This window comes from Micropterus salmoides, unplaced genomic scaffold (assembly GCF_014851395.1).
Source record: "Micropterus salmoides isolate LMB-PRFRI ecotype aquatic unplaced genomic scaffold, ASM1485139v1 Ms_hic_scaffold_14, whole genome shotgun sequence".
NCBI lineage: Eukaryota > Metazoa > Chordata > Actinopteri > Centrarchiformes > Centrarchidae > Micropterus > Micropterus salmoides.
The window spans coordinates 18,145,379-18,173,124 of NW_024040485.1; positions in this window are offsets into that span (position 1 = coordinate 18,145,379).

Sequence of the window (27,746 nt, forward strand, 5' to 3'; positions counted from 1 at the left end):
CTGCCTGGTTTTCAAACAATGGTTGCAGCAGATGGATTCAATTGAGCCAATTGAACAGCACAGAGAACACAATGTACTGCAGCAAGGGTGGTCCATAAATGACAGGGACAATCTGTGTCCCATCGATAGTGCTCGGTTGATGTCACGTTTTATTCAGTGATGACATGCACTGATAAACTCAAGGGTGTAAATGTACGTCAATAGTAAGTGAATACTGAGATTTAGGCGAAGAGAAAAGCCCTCCATTTTTCATCATTCTTTGTGTGAAGAATAAGAACTTAATCTAAATCTGAAAATTTTAACTGTAAGAAAATACAGTATAAGGTTTGATGGTACCAGAGGTTTCACAAAAGGGCAAACAAGAATTTAAGACTGAAAGTATTGATTTCTATCACTTGTTAAGTCCTATTTATGAAGTAACAATGACATTCGACCTAAAAAATGTTATAATAACTTCAACATCAACAACAGAGAAAAGGCAACAGAAGTTGGTTTTCAGTGTCTCACTGCTAAAAGCTGATCATTAGCTTGGATAGGCTTTTAACTTCAATGACTAAGCTTTTTATTTACAGTTTCTGTGGATTGCAGTATACAAGTCAAAGCATAAAGTAGTAAGTTAAAGGCCCTTTTGTGTTTTGCAAAGAAATTATGGCTGATTTGAAGATGTGAGCGTTTTAAGCAAAGCCATTCTGGATAAAACAAATTCACAGTGCATTCAGAGCCCTGACTCCACTTCATTATTGGCCTAGGGACACAAAGCAGGGAGCAGTGCAGCAGTTATTATGACCACAAATTAGTCTGATACACATACAGAGACAGTACGTGGCCCCAGACGATGACTAAGCCCCTGGAATTAGCTCTCTCAGATATGCAGAGCAGGTGATTGTAGCAGTGTTTGGTGGACTCTCATCTCCGTCCCAGTCTCCTTCTGTCATCTTCTTGTCTGTTAGCCCCTGAGTCTAGAGAGCCCAAATAAGTTTTTGTCGCTTGACATATCTGGTGGTGGCGCCAAGATGCCCTTGAGTCAAAGTTTATGCGCAGCATGACCAACAGGATGAGACTTTACATCTACTCCTTCAAGCTGACAATAATAATCATGTGGTAAAGGTAGTAGTACTAGTACAAGTAATCAGAGGGTCGCTGTTTCGATTCCCGGCTTCCCCAGTCAAGATGAAATGTCCTCGGGTGCTAAAATTGCTGCACATCTGTATGAGTGTGTGTATGGGTGAGCTTGGTATTATCGTAAGCGCTTTGTAGAGGAAGCACTGTAGCACTTCTGATGAGCAGTTGGTACCTTGCATGGCAGCCCCTGCCATCATTACCAAAAATTATTATCTGCTGTTTAGAAATGGGTAACAAACATCACTCCAGCATGTTAAAGTCTGATGTTTCTTTGACCCATCCATCCACATCGTCACCTCACTTCCTCCTTTGCCCCCGCCATAAATACTACAGCTGCTAGAGGACGTTGTTATTTGAACATAAACATATGTCGTTTTGGGGCACTGACTGAAGCGACTGATTCCATCGTTCTTCTCAAGAGGACATTCTTTGACGAGCAATTTTAGGTATGTTACAACCAATGATTCTGAGAGAAAAGCCACTAATTACTAATATATGCAGTATACATTGGGAACATGATAAATATCAACAAGAGGAGGCAGAGGTGGTGGAGGGAGAAAGTAACACAGTAACAGAACAGTTAGTTTAGAACAGTGTGTAGCAGGTACAGTACGAGTAAGTTACACAGGCACGCAGCAGGACTGTTTGGCATGTAGGAGCAGCTGTAAAGAATGAGGCGGGCTTTCAATGTAAACATGACGGGCATTTATCAGGCTAAATTTTAAATTAAGTTTCATGTGACAGCGAGCCTTTTTAAAGCCAGCATGCAAATTATTTGTCAAACAGCATCTGAACCTCTCTAACCTGCTAGTATTCTTTATATATAGACTCATAAGAGTGAAATTCAATGCACAGCATAGCCTGCTATTTGGGTAAATGTAATAAAGTGACTGTGGAAAGTTTACATTAAGAAGCCGATAAAATAGTGAAGTCATTATGGTAAAGTGATATAATATTGTGACAGCAGATTATGAAAGGCCTCCAAGCTAGGTGCTTTACAGAATGTAAATCTAGCTGCTCTTGAACAAGGCAACCTGAGAATATTGACTGCTTGTTTCTCATTTATCTGTACTATTATGGTTAATCTATGTCCTTATCTCTACTCTAAAATGTTCTTTTTGCCAAAAAGACATATCTACATTAGTGATTTTCAGGAGGGCTTAGAATTGTCTATGTTTGATGGGCCAGTGGTAGTCAGCTTTATGGACGCCTTGATGACCTGCAAGTGGCTTTTAGTCCGTGCAGCTGGTTTTTCAGCTCACAATTCTCTACATTTCAAATTTCTTGTAGAAACATGTTGCTAACTCATAACATTTATTAAAACTGTTTAAATCATCATATTGCATTTTTCTTCTGTTTTTTTATCTTTCCGGCTTTATTGCTGAAACACATATTACCTGAGGTTTGAATGAAAGAGCAGCGGACCTTCCACCCAGACGATCCACCCAGTCAGATCAACCGGACTAGGCACCAGGGCGGGTGCTGTGATCGCCCCTAGAGGAGAGGAAAAACAGTTGGGGTAGGAGTCACGCTGGTCCAGCTTGGACTTAAGGCTGCTCCTAACTAATATCCGATCTGGATGAAATGGGTCTCAGAGAAAGCCGAGACTGTTGTGCCCACATCTTTACAGAGACATGCTCCATCGTCCCAGGTGAAGTACTCGTCCGGCGGATCGTGTTCCAAGCTGACAGAGCGCAAGATTTCGCCAAGATGAAAGGAGGTGGACTATGTGTTTCCATCAATGAGGCTTGCAAACACAGTCAAAGTGGATGGACACCGTATCCCAAATGTCAGACTTTTTATGTGAAGATGAAAACCATATTAACATCACTATCATGTTGCTGCTGTTTACATTCTCGCAGGCACAAATAAAATAAAATCCATCCATCCATCCATCGTCAACCGCTTATCCTGTGTACAGGGTCGCGGGGGGCTGGAGCCTATCCCATATATTATAATATCCCAGATATTAAATTGCATGTTTTTCTTTGGTTTCACATCAGCACCCCCTGTCTATTAATATGTCATTTTAATCGGTATTTTCAGAAGGGGGCAACCTCCAGCGTTCTGGAAGTAATTCTATCTACCAGATATGATACAAAAAGAGCCTTTGAAGCACAACCCACATTAGCTTCTTGTTGAATGTTTTCATCATCTTAGTATGGAGTCAGGCCACCATGAGCCTCCAGAACAACGTCAAGCATGTGGAACTCCTCTTCAAGATATTCCCTCAATTACATATACTACCTTTATTTAATCAACTACTATCACTGAGATCAAGGTCTCTTTTGCAAGAGACATCAGAGATACAACAAAAAGAGGTGGGGAGCATTGTCTTACACATTGGTCCAAAATTCCATAGGTGTGAAACTGGGTTGAAATCTAGTGACTATTTATTTATTTTATTTTTTCAAACTCACCAAATCATTCAGTGAGCACTGGTGCACGGAAACATCTGAATTTGATACATTTCTACATTTCTCTTCCAGTTTTTCCTTTCCACCTTGGTTTGCCAAATGAGCTACCAAACAAAAATCCACCCGGGGAAAAGTAAATAATAATAATAATAATGCTTTTTCTTTATAGGCGCCTTTCAGAACACTCAAGGTCACCTCACAAGACATATCAAAGTACACTGAAAATGTCAGTTTGCAAGATATAGTACATAGATAATTAGCTTCAGCTGTAGAACATTAAACTGCTTAAAAACTTAACTACAAATTCATACATCAGTCAGTTTAGATGCTCAGTGGTGTGGTCTTTTTTCTTGTACTGGTAAGACAGCTACCCACTGAAAGCACAACATTTTTTCTGAAGGTCCAGTCATTCTGTTACATGTGTGAACAGTAAAGTTGTGTGTACGGTAAATAAAAATCACAATGCATCACTCCACAGTGACCCCATGCCGTGTGACATGAAACTTATCTGCACCTATGTATGTAAGTGAATTGAAAAACGGCCACCTCTTGCTCTGTCATTCACCTGGGCCCTTCTATTTCTGTGTGCCACTGCAATAAAAACCTCATCCCTGACTTTCTGAAAGTGACTTTCAGTGCCTAACCATGTAGGCCATGATAATGTTGGCCATTTTCATAGGGGGGAGTGAGGGGTACTTGGCTTTTTCAATAAACCTCTGATGTGTTTTGTAATGCATTGGTTATACTTCACAGTAAAAACCCATTCTGTTCCTTCGCCAGCCAGTGCACTTCTCCCTAAATTGCCTTTTCTCCAACTGCCATTCGTTATGCTTTCCACTCCGCTGCGCAGATATCATTTATTTATTTTATGAAAAAACAACCCTGTCAAAACAAAACAACCTCACCCCCTACCCCACCTACAGAGTGACAGTTAGATGGATGGACGGATGGACAGATGGACAGATGGACAGAAGGACAGACAGAGACATGCACAGATGAATAGACGTTTGATAGATGTACAAAATCATTTACTGGACTCGATAATAGGGATGAATGAATGGAATGGAAAGATCAATGGCAAGAGGTAAGAAATTAACATCCAGCCGGTTTGTATATTTGCCAAATACTTCATAGAAAGATGGCGTAAGAGGGAAAAATGGAGTGGGAAAAGAAGTGGTCCCGAGTTAGTGATTCCACATTATGTGAAACTCAATTTTCCCTCCTGCTTCTCTTTTATCTGGTGCCATTATGGAGACTGTGTTTGTCGGGTGGCAGGGAAATAGGTCTGCTTTGTTTAGAGTAGTGTCAGCTATAATGAAAAAGCACCATCAACTCAGAATGGGGGCTCTGTGCAGTGTCTATCGCGACACTCAGCAGATAATAACTATTGATTGCTATCCAGGGACAAGAAAAGGGACAGAGTGGAAGAAAGAGCAAAGGAAGATAGACAGGGAGAGTGAGGACATGGATCAGACATCTATTTCTCTACTATTTCTTTCCCTCCTTTTACCAATTATATCTTAGCAGTGAATTAAAATTACTGTTACTGTTAATAACTTTGAGGAAGCATCATTCACACTCTAACAGATGATCAAACACATGATCATGCCACATTTTATACATTTTTAATCCAAAACCTTCAGCAGGGAGCTGACCCCATCAGCTTTAATCCAACTTCCTTATATTCCTCCAGCCCTACATTTTTCTGTGTTCCAACCTCTGCCCTGTATTTTAAGATTCCTGCTGAGGTGCACACAGCTATCGTTACACTCTACTTAATATTTCATACCTGGGAATAAAAAAGATAGGTAGTGTTTGCATCTCCTACTGTCTTTGACTTGGCCAATCATTTCAGCAACACTGAGACCCACATAAAAGGCTCATTGCAGTAGATGCATGGTGACGCTTCAATAACTCATTCTCATATGTCAGAAGTTGACTCTGCAACTCATCGACCTGACCTGAGGAAGTAAAAGCACAACCCCTTGGTGCTGGTTTTCTTTCCCATAATGAATGTTTGTGGCCATTGATTTTCCATTCTGAAATCCCTCTTTGCCTCCTTATCGATCCCAGTGGTTTTTATATGTAGATACAAGGTGAAGGTGTAAAGTGTTCAAACAGGTATGACAGTTGGATCTCTGTCGGTCATGAAATTTGCAAGCAGTTCACATCACTTCAACATCACACCTCTTTAAATCAACAGCAACTGTAATCAAGTCGTTTTGTGCAATGCTTCAGCTAACTGCATGCAGTAGTCTCTCTGTGATTGATTAACTGGGTTTATAGAAGTGACTTTCCCATCAGAATTTTCATTTTGCTTAACAACGCATTACCTCAAACAGTTTCAGCAAAACATTTATTCATTTCAATAACGCTGTTTTCCTAAAGCTTTTTTGTATTAATATACAGGTGCTGGTCATATAATTAGAATATCTTCAAAAAGAAAGAATTTCCCCATGACAATAAAGTATTTCTGATTCTGAAAAATTTGATTTATTTCAGTAATTCCATTCAGTGAAACTGGGTTTATATTCATTTATTACACACAGACTGATATATTTCAAATGTTTATTTCATTTAATTGTGATGATTAAAACTGACAACTAATGAAAATCCCAAATTCAGTATCTCCGAAAATTAGAATATTACTTAAGACCAATACAAAAAAGGATTTTTCATGAAAAGTATGAGCATGTACAGCACTCCATACTTAGTTGGGGCTCCTTTTGCCTGAATTACTGCAGCAATGCGGCGTGGCGTGGAGTCGATCAATCTGTGGCACTCCTCAGGTATTATGAGAGCCCAGGTTGCTCTGATAGTGGCCTTCAGCTCTTCTGCATTGTTGGGTCTGGAATATCGCATCTTCCTATTCACAATACCCCATAGATTTTCTGTAGGGTTAAGGTCAGGCGAGTTTGCTGGCCAATTAAGAACAGGGATACCATGGTCCTTAAACCAGGTACTGGTAGCTTTGGCACTGTGTGCAGGTGCCAAGTCCTGTTGGAAAATGAAATCCGCATCTTCATAAAGTTGGTCAGCAGCAGGAAGCATGAAGTGCTCTAAAACTTCCTGGTAGATGGCTGTGTTGACCTTGGACCTCAGAAAACACAGTGGACCAACACCAGCAGATGACATGGCACCCCAAACCATCACTGACTGTGGAAACTTTACACTGGACTTCAAGCAACGTGGATTCTGTGCCTCTCCTCTCTTCCTCTCTTCCTCCAGACTCTGGGACCTTGATTTTCAAAGGAAATGCAAAATTTACTATCATCAGAGAACATAACTTTGGACCACTCAGCAGCAGTCCAGTCCTTTTTGTCTTTAGCCCAGGCAAGACGCTTCTGAAGCTGTGTCTTGTTCAAGAGTGGCTTGACACAAGGCATGCGACAGCTGAAACCCATGTCTTGCATACGTCTGTGAGTGGTGGTTCTTGAAGCAATGACTCCAGCTGCAGTCCACTCTTTGTGAATCTCCCCCACATTTTTGAATGGGTTTTGTTTCACAATCCTCTCCAGGATGTGGTTATCCCTATTGCTTGTACACTTTTTTCTACCACATCTTTTCCTTCCCTTCGCCTCTCTATTAATGTGCTTGGACAAAGGGCTCTGTGAACAGCCAGCCTCTTTAGCAATGACCTTTTGTGTCTTGCCCCCCTTGTCAAGTCAGCAGTCTTCCCCTTGATTGTGTAGCCTACAGAACTAGACTGAGAGACCATTTAAAGGCCTTTGCAGGTGTTTTGAGTTAATTTGCTGATTAGAGTGTGGCACCAGGTATCTTCAATATTGAACCTTTTCACAATATTCTAATTTTCTGAGATATTGATTTTGGGGTTTTCATTAGTTGTCAGTTATAATCATCAAAATTAAAAGGAATGAACACTTGAAATATATCAGTCTGTTTCACTTTGAATGGAATTACTGAAATGAATCAACTTTTTGATGATATTCTAATTATATGACCAGCACCTGTATATGTGAGCTCAGCTACACCAAAGCTTTAGGAACTTTACAGCATGTATCTGCATGCCATTTCGCTGGGCCTTATATCCGGACACCAAATCCTGCAGATTAAATGTAACGAGCCTGACCTTCACTGCAACGTGTATGCCATTTTTTACATTGTTTATATACAGTAACGAAGGTTACGATATGGTAACCCTAGTTCTATTAGCACAGGCTCCGCCCTCTACTGGACTCTATGGGTACTACCTCTCCTCCTATCACACGCATGTACTCGCCCACTGAAATTTTGCATACAGTAAGTAGACGACCAATTGGACGTCGCTTCTGTACGTGCGTACCGTATAAATAGCAGTGTCCTCACTGCTCAGCATCCAACCAACCCTTCAGCAGACGGCGCTGGAGCGGCAGGGCTCCATCGTAGAGGGCTCCGCCTGTGCTAATAGAACTAGGGTTACCATATAGGAACCTTTGTTCTATCTCACACAGGCTCCGCCCTCTACTGGACTCTATGGGTACAGTGGGTGGAGCAGGTTGACAAGCCACAGCTCACCGCACCAACAAAATCGGCCACAGGTCACCAGCCACTTGCCCACAAGCTGCCTCCATCCTAAGCAATGGGGCAGTGGGCCACCCCTCAGAAAGGTCACTAGACCGCTAGGGGTTTGGCATGACCAAGAGGGATCTGATCCAGCCAGATCCAACACCTGAACTGTCCTGACCCCTTACAGGGACATCACAGTCAGTGTAAAAATGTTTTCTGTGACAACCGGTAGTCTAAGGTAGACACCAGTCTCCTTCTTCACAGATCCTGAGTCGCACCTGCGAGCACAGATCCTGAGATGGAGCCCGACAAATCCAAGAGGTAAAAACACACAAGTGGACATGGTGAAGACCACGACGCCATTGTGCAAATCTCCTTGACGCTCACCCTATTGAAGAGGTCCTAGACAGAGCCAGGACCACCGAGGGTGGGTCTTTCCCCGCCTGCATGTAGGCCTGTGAGATACAGTCACAAAGCCATCTGGCTAGGCGCTTCTTGGATAGAGCTTTACCGATCGCACCGTCACCAAAGAAAACAAGCAGTTGATCAGTACGTCGAATGGGGGCCGTGCGCTTCATATAATGTGTTAGGGCGCGCACAGGACACAACAGATGCAGCCTCGCCTCCCTAGGCCCAGGGTGGGGCGGAGGGTGGAAGGCATCCAAATGTATGGTCCTCGACCTGAACAAGCTTCTTATGTTCTTAGGAACAAAGGAGGGGTTCGGTCTTAACACTGCTGCACTGTGGTCACCACGAAGCAGCATGCAGCTGGGATGAACCGACAGGGCGCACAGCTCACTCACCCTCTTGGCAGAGGTGAGAGCCAGTAACAAGGCTGTCTTGAGAGATAGCATCTTCAAGGAGGACTGTTCCAGGGGCTCGTAGGGGTGTGACCTCAGAGCCTCTAGTACCAGTGGCAGGTCCCACTGGGGTGCGGAGACACGTAGCACTGGTCATTGTCTCCTCACACCCTGCAGAAAACGCTTCACGAGGGGGTGGGTGAAGACAGGTCTGTCGCCAAACCCCTCATGACAAGATGAGATAGCTGCCGCATACACCTTAATGGTTGAGTAATGGTTGACAGTCCCTTCTCCATTAGGCCCTGTAAGAAGGAAAGGATGGATCCCACTGAGCAGGTTATGGGATCCATTTCCTTCTCAATGCACCAGCGCTGAAAGCCCAGCCACTCAGCTTTGTAACAGGAAGTGGTGGAGCCTGCCCTCGCCGCCTGGATGGTATGTACCACCTCTGCGGATAGCCCAGCCTGTCTCAACCTCTCCCTTTCAGAAGCCAAACCTGGAGAGGTTGGCCGAGCACCAGCAGTGTGCCTATGGCGCCTGACTCCCCCCCAGACCTGAGGCACAGGCCAGGGCTCCGTCACTGCCAGCTGCGTCACCTCTGCGTACCACCCTGCCGATCTGCGGCTGGGGGCTACCAGGATGACTGACAACCCTTTCGGTCTCACCCTCTCCAGCAGGGGGGATGAGATGGAGTGGGGGGAAAGCATACAGCAGCCCTTTGGGCCAAGGCGCGTGTGCAAACGCGTCCACGCCCAAGGGCGGGCTGTCCTGTGGTAGGATCGAGAACCACAGCGGGCAGTGGGTGTTGTGCCGTCTGGCAAACAGGTCCACCTGCGCCGTCCGGAAGCGAGACCAGATCTGCTGTATTATATCGGGGTGCAGTCTCCACTCGCTCTGTGGGGGACCGCCCCTTGACATGAGGTCGGCCCCCCTGTTCTCCGAGCCTGGGACATGAAGGGCCTTCAGAGACAGCAAGTGTGCTGCAGCCCACGTCCATAGGTCCTCTGCTAACGTCAACAGAGCTGCGGATCGGACTCCGCCCTGTCTGTTGATGTAGGCGACTGTCGTGCGGTTGTCTGTCCTCACCAGCACGTGCCTGCCCTGGACTAGGGCTTTGTGGTGCTGAAGGACCAGAAACACCGCCTGGAGCTCCAGTTGGTTGATGTGTCGGCTCTCCCCAGGAGGCCACACACCACCCACTGCTCTCCCCAGGCAGGTTCCTCCCCATCCGGTCAGAGATGCATCCGTGAACACCGACACATGAGGATATCCGGCCGAGCGGTACCCCTGCCCTCAGGCGATGAGGGGACCCCCAGAACCGCAGGTCCCTCTGTACTGACTGGGGGGGCGTCACCATGCATCGCTTGTGCCTCTTGAGGTTTAGATGCAGGCTGGTAAACCAGCGTTGTAGCCGCCGCATGTGTAGCAGGCCCAGGGTAACCACTGGATGGGCTGCTGCCATGAGCCCCAGCAGCTGCATTACTGACAGCCCCGTCACAGCAGTTCCCAGCTGGAGCTTGCGGACCTCTTGAAGAAGGGTCGAAGGGAAAGGGATGAAGAAGGGATAGGGGGTCTAAGGAGAAAAAGACCCTCATGCCCTGATCGCGCAATGGTAGCAGTGCGGCGTCTACGCACTTGCTGAATGTGCGTGTGGCCAGTGATTAGCCAAAGGGAAGTCTGGTGTATTCGTACGCCACCCCCTGGAAGGCAAAACGCAGAAACTTCCTGTGTTTCCAGGCCACCTCGACATGAAAGTAGGCGTCTTTCAGATCCATGGTCATCAACCAATCGCCGGGCTGCACTAGCTCTAGCAGTGTCAGCATGCGGAACGGTTTCCGTGCAATATGCTGGTTCAGGTAGCGGAGATCCAGGATGGGTTTGAAGCCTCCAGTCTTCTTGGGGACCCTTGTACATGTCGTGGGTTGGAACGATAGAGATAGCCTGTTTCTGCAGGAGCTGTTGAATCTCTGTGGCCAGGAAGTCCACCTCCTCCTGAGAGGACAGGTTGGCTTCCTTGATGCCCTGGAAAGACGGTGGGATATGGCAAAATTGTAGGGAGTAACCCCGCCTCAATGTGCCCTCCATCCAGTCTGTTGGCTTGCAGCAGCGTCTCCATTCCATGTAGAAATGAGTCAGGGTACGCGCTGTTAGCTGAGGAGCATTGCGGATGAAACGATGGAAACCGGCTGCTCTCCCTCCTCAGCCAGTCATTTCAGCGGCCGCTTTTTCCCCCAGCTGCAGGTAGGCTGGCAGGGGGGTCTAGGCTGCTCCTCTGGCCGCGATGTAGATCCCCTCGCAGCCCGGTGTCTCGGGGAAGGCGCAGTGCATCCGTGGTTCTGCCCTGAGTAGCCGGTGATGAAGACAGCGGTGATCTGGCTTGGCGGCGAGCACGTCGTCTGAGAGTGGCATTACGACGGCGAGGCTCACTGCCCTTGCCATGAGCCAGCGGCAGGTGGCGACTGAGCTGCGCCTTCTCCTCCTCCAGCCTTCTGAAGCACTGAGTAGCGGAGGATATGGAGTCAAAGAGGCCGTCAGATGAGATGGGGGCCAAACAGCTCCTCCCGGTCCTTCCCATGGAGAGCGGTAAGTCCCAACCACACGTGGCGAGAACCTACTGTGGCAAGAGACATCACGTGCCCAGCAGCGGTGGCCACACCCTGGACCAGGTTGTTCATCTGACCGATGGCTCGGGGCAGGAAATCCACCTGGTCCGATGAGGAGGGGGGTGCGATCGGGGATTCGGATGCCGCCGCGACGCCCAGCACACCCAGATTGTTGGCCGCTGTGGCCAGCTGCGCGCCCAGTTGGAATATTTTTTCAAAATACTCCAACGTCCCCCTATCCTGAGCCAGCGGCAGGCGGGGCCTCCTTCCCGCTGACCAGCCAGCAGAGTGAGGAAGAAGGTGGGCAGCGAGGGCCACTTCCAGTGGGGGCACGCACGGAACAGCTGTTTCAGTGTGGCCCTGCACGTGCAGGAAATCAATCAAACCCGCAACGGGCACCCTCGTCCGCTGCAGCTCTGCCCAGGAAGCCTCGGCGCACTGCCAGATATCTGGGAGAGCCGGGTAGACGAAGGCGGGCTGAGCACGGCGAGTCGGTCCGTAGAACCCCTCCCGGAGCCGACTCATCGGCTTAGAAGGGATGGCTAGCCCGATGCGCCGCGCCGCTATAGCCATAACCGTGGGGAACTCGTGGTGGACTGAAGAGGAATTCATTTGCTCTTTAGACACGGCCGAGATGGCCACGGTAGAGGTGGCCGACGCAGATGACAGGCTGTCAGCATCATCATCGATCGGCGGCGGCAGGGACGGCAGGGAGCGTGAAGCCGACTGAGGCGGTAGATTGGGGGCCGGAGCATCCTCCTCAGCAGGGAGGGGATCCAGGCCGGCGTCTTCCTCACTCTCCTCGCAGATAAGGGAGAGCTCACACTGCCGGAAATGCTCCCAGCGCTGCGATCGCCAGATGAGAGGAATGGCTCGGCAGTCAACACACAGCGGCGGTTGGCGGATGCCATCTCTGGCGTGGTCCCTGCCGAGGCATTCAAAGCAGAAGCGATGAGTGTCAACCCCGGCTATCAGACCGGGGCACGACGTGCAAAGGCAAGCTTCAAGGAGCGGCGACTCCATCCGTGGAGGTGAAGGTCAGTGGGCGGTTCGCCGTCTGTCTGAAGAAAAAAGGATGCTGAGCAGTGAGGACACCGCTATTTATACGGTACGCACGTACAGTAGCGACATCCAATTGGTCGGCTACTTACAGTATGCAAAATTTCAGTGGGCGAGTACGTGCATGTGATAGGAGGAGAGGTAGTACCCATAGAGTCCAGTAGAGGGCGGAGCCTGTGTGAACAGTGCTTTTGTTGAGAGGATGATCTAACAACTATATTTAGTGTCTTCTGTCTTAGTATTATGTGACATATAATTAGTAATGATCTTATAAATTATAATTCCCATGTACTAGACTGAAAAACAGAAGTATTATGACAAACAGGCCTTTGCCTCCAACAGTCTCATTGGGCTTGCCAACTCACTTCAGCAGATGCGAGAACTGAAATCTTGCATTTAGTGGTTTGGACAATTTAGACCGGCTCAAGAGCCGTAGGTACACTCTCTCTCTCTGTATCTCTCTGTCTCTGTCTCTCTCTAAGAAGAAGAAATCTCACGTGTGGTCAGTTGCATTTCCTGTCTTGCTGCATCACTACCGCCACAGGCTATGTCCTAGCTTTGATCACTATCTGCAACAGACAGGTTTGGCTAAATATCACCGTGAAAAAGATATGAACTCTTCTTTCTAAGGGCTCATATCTATTTTGACAATCTGAGTAATATGCTCTGAGGATGCAACATGGTTTTTCCAACATAAGGAGGAGGACTGACTTCAGTTTCGGTCCCACATCCCACTGGCACACAGAGTTCAACCTTTACCACCGCAGCCAATGACCAAGTGTCTGCACTGAAAGGCAGACCAACAGGGATTTCATCAGAGAGCCATCACTTCTGCTCGTGCTAGAAAAACTGCTGAAATGCCGACCAAGATAAAGCCCAAGAAGGAGATCTCTCTATCCCGCCCAACCAGGGTGATCCATAGCCAGTAATGCAGATGCCCACTTCCTGTCACTAACTCCAGCTTGGACTGAAGAAAGCCTTACTGATGGGTGGAGTCAGGACTTCCTGGCTCAGTCCAGCAGTCTGTTATGGCCCATTCAATGGGGTTTTGCCAAGACATTCCTACTCTTTTGCTACTAACCGCCCTTGCATCACTCTATAAAGCTCTGTGCTATTCCCTTCAAATATCCCTGAAACCCACATCACAGGGTATAGGTTGGAGGAAAACACAGGATTGGTGGGTTGTCTTGACAACTAAAAGTGAACTTAACAGAATATGCAGTTTTTAAATCACTTAAATTAAGATGACGGAGTGGAGTTTTCCACACCATTAATTGCAATCTTGGTTGTCCTGCTTTGTTGCAAAATGGGATCACAAAATCAACATTGTTGAGATTATTATCTTATAATATTAAAGTGTGGTACATTATTAATTTGATTTTTGAACAATGAATATGATGTAGATAAATACCTCCAAATACGGACGCACAGGCTCCATTATAACAGAGATCATCAATAACCAGGATCTTTATTAAATACTGTCAAGCATTTATCCCACAGTGGTATCATCATCATCATCATCATCATCATCATCATCAGCAGCTTGTCCCAATGGCTTACTCCTCAGTCCCCCTCCTGCCCCCCAGGTTTCTGGCCCCCAGCCAAGGTCACACCAACAGGCCACCTGTCCTTCTGCTGGACCGCTAAGCGTTGTCACAGGGTTCAGCTGGGGCAGAGCACTTGTTAAGGAGCCTTCTGTCAGAACCAGAAACCTTGACAGTGCAAAAACCAGCCAATGCTCTCCCTCCATTGCTTCATTCAATGGAAATCTCACTCTCCCTGAAGAGTGCAAGAGTGCCTGGTACAGAAAAGCTGTTCAAGTGGTCATTTGTGCCAAAGTTTTTCAGGGATGTACACAGCCTGTTCTCCCATCTTATAGAGCCACACCTTATTCAGGATGACAGGGGCCACTCCCTATATTCTAAAGTTCCCTTTTCTTCAGTCTGGAACTCAGTATATGGAAATTAGACTGTCGATCCAGACACAGGGTGGTTACCCAGCAGGAGCAGAGCTACTTGGCAAGAATGAAAAGTGTGAGCTGAGAAGCTGCTACAGGGTCAATGCTTCCTGCAGCTTACATGTTATTATACAGTATGTATTCTGATGCTCAAGGTACATTGTGGACCTACGGATGCGTATGGGGCTCCATTTTCATGAATTAATAGCATACAGTGCAAATCCCAGTCGTTACTGCAGAGAACAGGCACACAGGGCATGTCAACTGAATTTGTTAATCTTGTTGCAGAGGCATGTTGTGAAACTGCAACGCAATCACAAATGAGGTGTGATTAGGGGCAATGCATTACCATTAGGTGTGGTAGGAACTGGCAACAATCAGTACTAATCAAATAATCTATTCTACTAAAGCAGCACACTTTGAAACATTGCTTTCTGGCTTCTTCTTTTTTTTTAGATAGGTCTGCTACAAAAGGCGGCATAGGTGCCAGGAGAAATCTACATGGCTGAATATAGCACCATAACATATATTGGCTGGGGATGAGGCAACACATTTGCTCATCATGTTGTTCTTGTCCTTAGAGATCCATAACCCATAACTCAGTGACACACACAAAAAATAATTCAGTGATATTTGGAAAAGAGCCAAACAGAAACCAGTGGCAGTCCACAGAGACAGGAGGGCATCCGCTAGGTGAGGCCGCCTTCACAATTCGCACTCTGTGTGTCTTAGTGCATACTGACGGCTCTATGTTGGATGACAGCATAGCACATGTTTTCACCAAATCTGATATCATGCTGATTCAATCAGAGATGCTTGGAGACATTTCTAAATACGCACACACTCAAGAGCTGTGCCTGGATATTAACCTGTTTCTGTTTCCACTTTCTTATTCCTCTCTTTTCTTTTTGATAATATATTTCTATACTCTCTCATATTCTGTGAGTGATATATACAGTCCCCTCCAAAAGTATTGGAACGGTAAGGCAAATTCCTTTGTTTTTGTTGTTCACTGAAGACATTTGTGTTTAAGATCAAAAGATGAGTATGAGACAAGAGAATTTCAGCTTTTATTTCCTGGTATTCACATCTAGATGTGTTAAACAACTAAGGACATATCACCGTTTGTATTAGACCACAGCATTCTTAGGTGAGCAAAAGTAATGGAATAAATAACAAGTAAGTAGTAAATAACATTTAATATTTGGTGGCATAACCCTTGCTTGCGACCCATCGACATCACCAAACTGTTACATTCTTCATTTGTGATGCTATTCCAGGCTTTTACCACAGCTTCTTTTAGTTCTTGTTTGTTTTGGGGTGTTTCTCCCTTCAGTCTCCTCTTAAGGAGGTGAAATGCATGCTCTATTGGGTTAAGGTCAGGTGATTGACTTGGCCAGTCTAAAACCTTCCACTTTTTTCCCCTAATGAAGTCCTTTGCTTTGTTGGCAGTGTGCTTTGGGTCATTGTCTTGCTGCATGATCAACTTCTTCCCAATTAGTTTCAATGCATTTCTCCACAAATTGGCAGACAAAATGTTTCTGTACACTTCTGAATTCATTCTGCTGCTACCATCATCAATTACATCATCAATAAATATTAATGAGCCTTTTGTAGAAGCAGCCATGCCCGCCCAAGCCATGACATTACCTCCACCATGCTTCACAGATGAGCTTGTATGCTTCGGATCATAAGCAGTTCCTTTCTTTCTCCACACTTTGGCCTTTCCATCACTTTGGTAGAGATTAATCTCATCAGTCCATAAGATTGTGTTCCAGAACTTTTGCGGCTCATCTCTGTACTACTTCTGTACTTCTCAAATTTCAATCTGGCCTTTGGATTCTTCCTGCTGATGAGTGGTTTGCATCTTGTGGTGTGGCCTCTGTATTTCTGCTCTCTGAGTCTTCCTCGAACAGTGGATTGTGATACCTTTCACCCCTGCACTGTGGAGGTCGTTGGTGATGTCACTTACTGATGTTTTGGGGAGTTTCTTCACAGCTCTCACCATATTTCTGTCATCAACTACTTTCCTTGGCCCACCTGTTCGATGTCTGTTGCTCAGTACACCAGTAGTTTCTTTCTTTTTCAGGACATTCCAAGTTCTTGTGCTTGCTATGCCCAATGTTTGTCCAATGGCTCTGGTCGAGTTTCCTTCTTTTCTCAGCTTGACAATGGCTTGCTTTTCTCCCATAGACACCTCTCTGGTCTTCATGTTGGTTTATCCTCTTTAACAGGAAATGCAGTCTTTATAGGTTTGAACCAAGGATGAAAACTTTGACTAGTCATGCAGAGCTATTTAATATTTGGACAATCAACCTAAAAGGCAACACCTGGGCAACAAGAAACATCTGTCAGTCACATGTTCCAATAGTTTTGCTCACTTGAAAAATGGGTGGGTTCAAACAAAGGGTGATGTGTCCTGAGTTGTTTAACACATCTAGATGTGAATACCAGGAAATAAAAGCTGAAATTCTGACCTCTTGTCTCATACTCATCTTTTGATCTTAAACCCAAATGTCTTCAGTGAACAACAAAAACAAAGGAATTTGCCTTGCCGTTCCAATACTTTTGGAGGGGACTATATAAAGATTTAATTTAGAAGCTTTAAATCACCTTTTATACCTTTAAAAATAAGTATTCCTCTGATTTGGTCTTCTTGTTTGTCTATCAAAAATTTATGTCAGACTACTGGGAAATTTTAAATAGCAATTGTCTGTAGCCTAACTGTTAACCTTTGTGAAGCAACTTTCCCACTTCTGTGGATTAAGTGTATATGAGCCTGGCTGACTCAGCAGTATTCTGTACACTGAGGTAATTGAGAAAAACACTGCAGCGATAGTCACATCTAATAAGCTACTGTGTATCATACTTCACAAGCAAGCTTAATCGAAATAAACACTGAAGATACCCATCCCTTTTAAGACTGTATTGTTGAAAAGAAAAAGACAGAAGGGAGAGAAAGTTTAATCCAACATAGGCAAATAACCATCCACACCATTTGTTTATGTAGTAAGACAATTCAAGACTGCAATTGTTACAATGTCATTTACATGTATTTTTTCTGATGATCTATTGACATAAATGCAAAATAATATCCATAACTGTGCTTTGGGGGGTGTATAAAGACCTTACATAATGAACCGTTATGTTTTTATTACCTTAGAATGAGCGATATCTATCTACATACACCGCAGGTCCTAATACATGGACGTCGCCATGTTGCGTCGCCATGTTTCTACATTAGCCGCAATGGACAAATGGTGCTACAGAGCGTGTTTTGTCAAACTCAGAAGAAAAAGAAGAACAAGTAACATTAGTATAGTAGTAGTAGACTGTTAGACAAATAGAGGACCACACGTATTATTTAGAATAAGGGCTGACAGAGCGTGTCGGCAAATGTAGCGTTCTCCAGCACGCTTGGAAAGGGAGTGGTGAGCGGTGACTGATGATGCATTCACGTGGTTTTGGAATAATCAGAATAGTTTTTTGCCACCTTTTTGCCAAAGAGAACTAAAGTGGGACATAGAGAAGTATACAGAACTCTGATTAGTGCAAAATAACGTATTGTATATGAATATTTTGCAAAAGTGTAATTTGCAATATGGTTATGTTAGTTTGCTGTCCATTTAGAGTGAGCTAGATGTCTGCGTGCAGTTTATATGCTCTGAAAATGCTAATCCAACACCTCTTTGTAGAAGCGTCCAGGTTATATCTCTTGCCGCAAAGTTGAACCAGTCAACAACTTTAAGAAATATTCTAAATCTAATCTAGCAGATACTGTGTGTGGGCAGAGATAAACGTCATTGGTTTTGTGCTGCAGCTGGATATACTTAGGAAGAATGACTTCACAACTTGAGAAATTGGACCATCCGAGGAGCACATGAATGCACCGTGAACTGCTGGTTGCAATTCTCTCACCACTAGGTGCCACTAAAACTTACACACTGAACCTTTAAAACCAACATCATTGACCAATAATTAAAAATGTACGTACTCCTATATACAATTGTGCATGGTTACACTGACATCAAATTACAAATACCTTTTACATTTTCTTTTTTGAATTGGCAGCCTATGTGGCTATGACTATTAACTTGAAAATACAAACTGGGCTTAGCTCATCTCATCAAAGAAAAATTAAACAGCATTGTGCATTTTCATTTGAAAAATGGTGACCTTCTCCAAGGTTTGGCATGTGAAATCTGTTGGCAGGATAAAACATCTGACTGGGTAAAGGGCACCAATCAGAGGAAAATTCAGTTTGAAAATGATTAAAAACAGATAAGAAGTATATTAAAGCTCCAAATAGATTACTTCTTGGAAGTTTTTTAATATATATCTCTTTTTTTTTTTTTTTTACTTTTTAGATTATAATATGTCATCTATTCATTAATTAATTTGTATCTTTATTTGAGATTAATTAATTACTTTTTAATTAATATATTTCACTGATTTACTTTACCTGTGTACTTTACTCCTATTATTTTGCTACATTACTTCTGTGTCAGAAAATATTTCTGATGCACCAAATGAAACATGCTGTCGTCATAGGCATCCAGGCCACCTTTCTTTCTCTTCTTCCTAACCACATATTGCCTTGCGGGAAAAGAGACTAGGTGATGCATGCAATTTTGATGAAAATCAGTGGGGTGCAGGCAACAGTGTTTAGCTGTCACACAGCATACCAACAGGAGAGAGGGGAGAAAAGATGGAGGATGTGGAGGGAGGAAAGATAATGCTCTATTCATAGTAGTGAGGCCACAAAGGGGATCTGGACAGTTTTTAAAGATCAAACATACTGTTGACACGAGGTACTACGGCATTCTGACAAATGTGTTACCAAACAACACCTCCTTATACCTAACAGAATAGATTGCTTGCCAACATACATGATCGTTGGAGAGTACCAGCGACAGGCTTACCGGGCCTTTGTCATCATAGTAACAATAATAAACACATGGCTAACGCTGGTAAACGGTCACAGTTTGGTTAGGTTTAGGCACCCAAACTACTTGGTTAGGTTCAGGAAAAGGTTGTGGTTTGGGTTACGCAAGTTAAAATAAGTTTAAAAATAAGGTTGACTTTTATTATTACTACGGCCACTAGAGGTCACTGCCTAACAATAAATGTAAAAATGGATCATAAAAACCGCAACCTATGTGGCCATACTTTCGGGGAGAACAGTTATCTCAAGTCATAGCTTAAGAAGTAAGCTACAATAAACAATAATAAATACAATAAATGTTGGAAGTAGCAGCTACTAGTTGCTAATAGCCTACTTAATGGCTTTGGAAAAACTTTGAGTTGCCATACCAAGTGGTAAAATCTATGCTGAAGCACTGCTTGAATAAAGTTAAAAAGCAACCAGCACATCTGACACTACAGCAAGAACAGCTTGAGGCTAGCACTAACAACTAAAGGCCCATTTATACTCCTGCGTAGGGTCTACGTGTGTAGCTACGCCGTGGGCTACGCACGTATCCATGCATTTATACTTGTGCGTAGGTGTGTCCATCATTCTGCAATTACACCCCCAAACGCTAGTTGGCAGTAGCGCCACAGCGTCCACTGTGTTGACTTTTGCCGGGCAAGCACTAACCACTAACGGGAATGGGGGTAAAATTTTATACGTGCGGCTGGTATAACCATTTCAAATGTTATCAACCAAGTGGATAACATTCTGATAGTGAAACGAGTCATTTCACTCAGGTTGTGACGGTCAAATATATCGATCCACCGTGTTACAGCCGCTGTTTTGGCCACTATTAAAAGTTACTTCAAAGCATGGGCACTTCCTGTCGGCTTGGAGGCAATGCGAGGCTACCCAGCTGACCAATCACAGTGCTTACGGTCCGCGTCGCCTCGCCATGCAGTTACATTTTTGAGGAGGTGCACATCAGGCAATGGCATAGGTGACAGCGTATGTGACAGTATAGGTGACGGCGTAGGGTAGGGGGCTAAGCAGAGGCCAAGTGAAAAAACTTTTACACTGTTGCATTTTAGTTCATGTTCACACTGCAGTTTTACAAACGAACCAGAGAAGTAACTCAGACGTACAGGTAACTTGTTGATTGGACAGCTTTGGCGATTGTCATCCTGCATTATCAGGACCCACATGGGGAAATCAAACTCCAGTGACTGATAGAAGTTTCTGCAGCATTTTAATGCTTCAAATCTGTATCGCAAAGAGCTAATATAGTAATCATTTATTATAAGCATGATTAGTAACGTTCGACAGCAGATCGACCGCATAGACTATTATAACAACGTAAAAACAGGACGTACAATAATTCGGGGCCTATCAGCCTATAGTATACTGTGGTATCGCAATCACAAATGTTTTATGGACTTAAAAAACTGAAAGGGTAAACGGAGTACTACTGGTACTCCTTTTTTAACAGATTTTAACCTATTAATCAGGGGAAATATCGGCGCTGACAAGTCTAGGTTACCAAATGATTTTCATAAACATAGCGGCTTATACAGATCAATTATAAGATCGCTGAACGCATGTCGCGGCCAGACGATGGATTTATTAGTGGTTTAGCACTGGAAAAAATGCTCAGATCACATCTCTGCAATCATAAAATCCTGTGGTTTGTTTGTTTGCTTTCACACCACAAGTGATCCGCACCAGAATTCGTTTGAAAGAGTACGCTTGTTTGGTCCGCTTTTGGTGCACACCCGAGTGCGATTGTTGCATTCACATCTGCCCAAACGAACCGCACCAAGGGGCAAAACGAACTCTAGTGTGATTCAACCAAACTAAATGAGGCAAGTGTGAAAGCACCCTAAGAGACTGACCTGTCGTTATGTGTTTCATTTTATGTGTTTTTGTTCTTGGAGTCCTTTATTCTTTCCCCACATTCCCCCCAAGATGCAGTTAACCTGTTTAGATAAAGGGCTTTGAAGGCCCTGAATCCAAAGGACTGAAGTGTGTGTAGCAAAAATTGAAGGCCATGCTGCAACCAATACAGCTAGTTGTGTTTATGAATTTCAATGTCTCACACCTGTGGCTGGCAGGCTCACAATGTGATGTTTTAAAGACCAAGGGAGGATTTTAAAAATCAAAACAATTTTGCTCTTGCAAAAGTTTTCATTAATAAGAAGTAGAACCCGACTAATATAGGATTTTTAAGATCAATACTGATTTAGATATGAGGATTTTAAAATCCAACATTCCTATATATCGGCCAATATTATTTTTTTCCCTTCTTTTCAGAAACAGATTTCAGAAAAGATTTCCCTAATATTTATGTGTAGTTATGAGACCTCACCAATATAACATGACATAATGAAATTTAAAAATAACCTTTTTTTGTTATAAATAGTACTTTGCTGTGTTTTGTGGTGGATTGGAGAGCCCTCTGCTGTACAAACTATGCAACAGCAACACTCAAACATGACTGAAGAATCCGTCTTCGGCCTATTTTTTTTATTGTCATTTATTGGATATTATAAACACAATAACAATTTATCTACAATCAGCTCATATCAGACGATAATATCAGCATGCAAATGTATCGGCTGGGCTCTAATAAGCAGTGCAAATGTTAAAAGTCGAGTCTAAAATTATCACTTTTAAATAAATAACGACCAAAAAACTGAGATTTTTTTTTTTTAACCACATTTATGGACATGACACACGCTTCTTTCTTTTGACTTTGAATGCAATGGCATGAATCCATTTAGTGGAACTTAAGAGAGGACAAAGGGTCAGCCCATTCAAATGGAGAAAAGGTTGGGGAAAGACAGCAAGCAGAGAAAAAGATAAAATGAGAGTAAAAAAAACACATCATCCCATGACAGCCCCAGCCACAGCCCAAGACAAATTTGAGGCCGTATTGCTGCACCAGTTGTCGCCCCAGAGACTGCTGAGTGTCTTCAACACTCTCTTATCATCAAACAATGCCATGCCACAATGTGACAGGTCAGAGACCCATGTTGCTGCTCCCTGACAGGGCACATCAGTGGCGGTGAAGAGAAGTAGCATTCAAGCAGATGGAGCATAAAGTCGCACACACACACACATAGACATGCATGGTGTATGCACACACAGAATGTGAACATGAAGAATGTATAGTGATTGTAAGAGTCAAGATAGAGTTTCTGTTTTCAAAGCGATCTTAGAAAACCAGACTGTCCTGAAACACAAAGAACACCACAAAATGGCATTCTGCATTAAGCTTTAGCTTTTATAAGTCTGAAGCGATTTCTTTTGTGGAGGAAAAATCTAAATAATGATTCTGTAATTTATGATATACAAAGTTCGATTTTACTCTATTGTCAAATTATTTCTTAAGGGTTTTAGACAACATGCTTTAAAGTGTCACACGTTTGTAAAGGAAATATGCCAATTATTTGGCAGAACTTTTCCTTTACATATTTCCAGCTTTCTAGCATCTCTTCCCAAAACCTCAACCATTGAGTGAGTCAATGAGTGTCAGGGATAGAAGAGACATCATTATTTGAAATGAATACATTATGGCTGTTGTTACCACATTTAATATTGATGATTTAGATTTAGAAGTGAAGCTATTTCAGTTCTAAAATTCAAACCCTCTGTCAGCTGACTCTGGGACCGAACGTGTTAAATCATAATTATCCTTGTTAAACTGGATTGTCAGCATCTTGTTAATTATGCAGGAAAATGTTGTCTAATGAGTTCATCCACCTAATCAACCATCTCAGCAAACAATAAGAAAATCTGTCCTTGCACTATTGTTGTAATTAGAATTTCCTGTTTGTAAATCCTGAGCAGTACATCCATAAGCCTAAAATCACAGATAATTGAGTCGTTGCAGAAAAAAAAGAAAACTTCCAGATCTGTGTAGGGAATCAACGCGCCCTGGTAATTTAAGTATTTTGTCTTTCATTTCCTCCTCATTTCCTGGTAGATTTATGAACTTCTGAAAACACTTTGATACCTCTTTGATAAAGATGGTGTGTGTTGTTGTACCTAGCGTGGAAGTGAAGCCGCATAACCTGCTTGATAATTTGCTTTCTTTTTTTTAATTTAGTGTTGGAACAGCACAGAGGACCTGACTTGATGTTATTATGGACATATTGTGAGGAAACAGAATCAGACATTGACAGGGCTTATTATTTGTCTTTTAACACAAGAGGCTTTTACTCTGAATAAAGTATGACCTCAGTGTTCAATCTTTATTATTTCATAGACAGCCAAGCAAGTATAATGGTGTACAGTGTCAGCATGCATTTGGCTTTCCCATTTCCTCTCCCTTTCTCATCGTCTCAGTTTCAGCCTCAGGAGAGTTATTTTGAGAAATGGCTAAACCAAGAACAAATTCTCTCTCACTGTTGCTGTTGACTTATTCAGTTATTCGACCATGTGGCAAATGGACACGATCTCCACAAATGGAACCCTCAGCTTTGAATGATTAATTGTCAAAAGCCTGGTAGAGTTTTAGCTGCAAGGCTGTTTTTTATCACCCACAGAACCATAGGGCTACTGCCGAGATAAATCAGCAGGAAACTCAAAAGCGTAATATAATTTCACTTTATACGAAGTATATTTAAAAGCTATAAATTCACCAAAAATAAACCCAATCTGGTAGAACAAACTGTGAGTTTGTGCAGGATGGAATTAGGCCGGATTACAAAAAGAATTGACTCACATTATAAGCCAGTTATGTAATTCTGAGTGAACATTGTCTGCCCCGGATATTTATGTTTATTAAAAGTAAATATACATAATCCATCCCGCGGGGCGGCGCAGTGGTTAGCACTGTCGCCGCACAGCAAGAAGGTTGTGGGTTCAAACCCCGGCCCAACCAAACGACCTGTCCAGGATGTACCCCGCCTTTCGCCGAAGCTGGGTTTGGCTCCAGCCCCCCGCAACCCTGTACGCAGGATAAGCAGTTGACGATGGATGGAATCCATACCGCTTTCTAGTCACGTACTGTGGATACTATCAAATGTATCTTTAATAATTTAGTATATTTTAAATGCCTGAGTTAATAAGATTATGTTAGCTGTATTGCTGCTCAGCTCCAGGAGTATACAGTGTCATCAACAGCACTGCACAACACACACTGTAGAGAGTACTGACTGCAATGATGCACTAGATAGAAATGTCCACACATACACATGCTCAGGGCAGAAGTAAACATGAACTGTCACTCTGCACATTTGGTGTATAGCCAGATACACAAAACTGTGCTTCAAGAGTCAACTTTATGTACCTACAAAGATAGAAATATGCATTAATTTTAGTCATGCAAAAAAATGCATTAATTTTAGTCATGCAAAAAAAAATAAAAGCCCTTAAAAGCTATTTGCATAGAAGCAGCTCTGTCATTTCCATCTGACTCAGTGAAAACAACACAAAGAAGAAGGCCAATTCCACCAATGATGCACAGACCTTTGCTATTTATAGCACTAATAGTTAAATTATTTCTTTGATTCATCCCAAATGCACGTTTACAACCTCATTAACAGTAGTAATGCAACCATATCAAAATGATTCACAATAATACAAAGAACAGTAAAATTACATTCATTAAGTACAATTGAGTCCTCCACAGCCCTAAAAATTAAGTTAATAACGCGAATAAATTAAATTATCATCAGCGTAGACCAGGGGTCTCAAACTCCAAGCCTGCGGGCCACATCCGGCCGTTCCTCCCCCTCGGTCTGGCCCTCATAAAGCCTTTTTCATAAAGCCAAGAAGGATGCTGAAACTGCAGAATGTGTGTATATATATATATAGTATATATTGTACTTTTTGACTTCAGCACAATTATCAGACAGCTTTAATTTACAATTTCAGAAAAACACATGAAAATGTTCAAAGTATGTTGGTAATGGTAATAAAATAAGTACATTTAAAGAATATTGCGCTTTCTTGGAGTACTTTAATGCTGCTGTAGCCCTCCTATGAGATTACAGTACCCAGGATAATTTGAGTTTGAGACTCCTGGCGTAGACTGCAAAATATCTAAACACCCATTGACACTGACCGACAACAGAATATCATTGCATATTGATTTGGTTTTGAGCATTATTTTTCCTTTTTCCATTTACCATATCACACTGTGCTTGCTCTAGAAATGCAGGCATGGTCTGATGTGCACGTGAGGTACACACACTCTCCCTGCCCATTCTTTCCTTATAAATATCACAAAAATGGCCCATGATCTTCATGTGTGTCCAATATTTATGCATCTGGCTCCCTGGTGATGAGTTTGCACAAGTTAGCATGCAAAGCCACTTCCATATGTACACTCTTTGCGTGTTTACTGTATGTGTGAGTGCTTTGTATGTGCTGTGACAAATCTGCCCAGATCCTGTGGGCTCCTGCCCTGAGGCTGTGTGGGGAAAACTGGCACTGGCACACAGGTTGATGGGGGGGGCATCAACCTGCCTCACTGCCACCAACAGTGCTGGGCTGCAGTATTTTCAATGCATCAGCCAGAGCAGTGAGTGGAACCAATGCTGGTGTGATTAGTCTGGCTGGGGGGTAAATGAAAACCATTATCAGGGTTTTTCTCTCTGCCGCATCCTAATGCAAAGCAGAGGAGAAGGGTGATTTGAATTGCTAAAGCTGCACTGGCGATGCTCATTTGGCACTGGACAATCTTGATCGGAGGCTGGCTTTCTACGTGCTTGACTGTTTTGTTTTGGCATGTGTGTTGAAATGAGAATCATTATCAACTGTGACACTCTCAGTGGGCTGATGGTTACGGTTTGGGTCCTGATGGCAGTGGATTTTGGTAAAACAGGTAACAAAGAGAAGCCATTCCATTCCTTTTCATCAATGACTGAGAAGTAACTGAACTGGAAAAATGTCTGTCATTTATAATAGCTTAGAATGCAAAGATTATGCAGTAGTTGTATTTTTGCAGATTTTAACTGAATCAATCTTGAAACACCTTGTCCAGTGACTAATGTTGATTAGTGATTAATATTTAATTATCTACTTCTGGTTGTTCATACTAACCACAAACTGACTGTACTGTCCTACAAGTTATCTTTAAATAAGAGACAAAGAACCAACTGCATGTTTTCCTTCCTGAGAGCATCTACCAACTTATAATGAGCCCCATGTTTGAAAATGTGTTCTATTTCCTTAATATGCCAGGATCAATTACAGTTGTAGTCTCAAAAGTATGTCAAATCAAAGTGAATTGGTGTGTTTGACTGGTTGGAGTTAGCAACTATATTTGGTTCCTAACAAGCATGACACCTTCAGGAATACAGCACACAGAAAAAACACACACCGACAGCAATGAAGCATAAAGTCAAATCTGCAAAACACATTAACAGCACAGCTTCTGTGTTATCATTTTAACATAGAAAATGCATATATTATCAAATAAAATCAATGTGAGGAAGATACAGTGTGAGATTGCCTATGCCAGTGAATATAAGTGTAACAATTCAGAAGGCACATTGTGAATAAACTGATCTTGTGCAAATTTGCAGATGAAAGCCTGACGTGGAATGCATGTTTGTACCATGTTCTCAAAAAGTTGTTCATGATCTCACTGTGGCAAGCTTGCAAAATACAGATATTTTCTCCAGGTGCTTTGTTTCCAGGGTTAAATAGTTAAATTCTCAAAACATTTATAATTTGCAAAAAAATAAAATATACAAAAGCCTTTTTTTACATGGACAGAAAACACAGGTAAGAACTTCTGCAGCAGTGATATCAATTCTTAAGTCATTGTGTTTTTTTCACATACAGTATGTTTGCGTAACTGCCACGGGTTGCAGAGGTGGGCAACTTATTTGTATACAACTGTTCTGGAAAAGTGAATATTCTGAATCTATTTTCAAAACAATATTTTGGCTTACGTACATGAGTATGTTATTCACTTTTAATGAGCAGTGAAGCATAGTGTGCTGGGGAAAGCTTAATAGTCCAAAAGGGTATTTAGAATGATGAAAGAGGCTAATCCTAAAGGCGACACACTTTCAAGAGAGAACAAAAGCGTGTGCATGAAGAAGCCTTTCTTTGGCAAAAACGATAAGCAACCGTTTGGACTCTGTGCAAAACAAGCTCATTGTTTGCAGGAGGGCGAGTACACAAAACAGCAACTGTGTGTTGCGAACAATGCTAAATGCGCTGGAGCTCCCTGCTTTCAGCAAAATTTCGGCTGGCTTCCTGGTGGCTGCCTACACCTGTTTTCTGTTTAATTGTCATGGAGCAAGGTCTCTCCCTCGTTCTCTTTCAGCCTTTGTCCTATTTTTACCTCCTCTTATTCCCTTGTTTTCTCCACTCTCCCAATTTCATTGCTGGGCATTCTCCCATGTATAA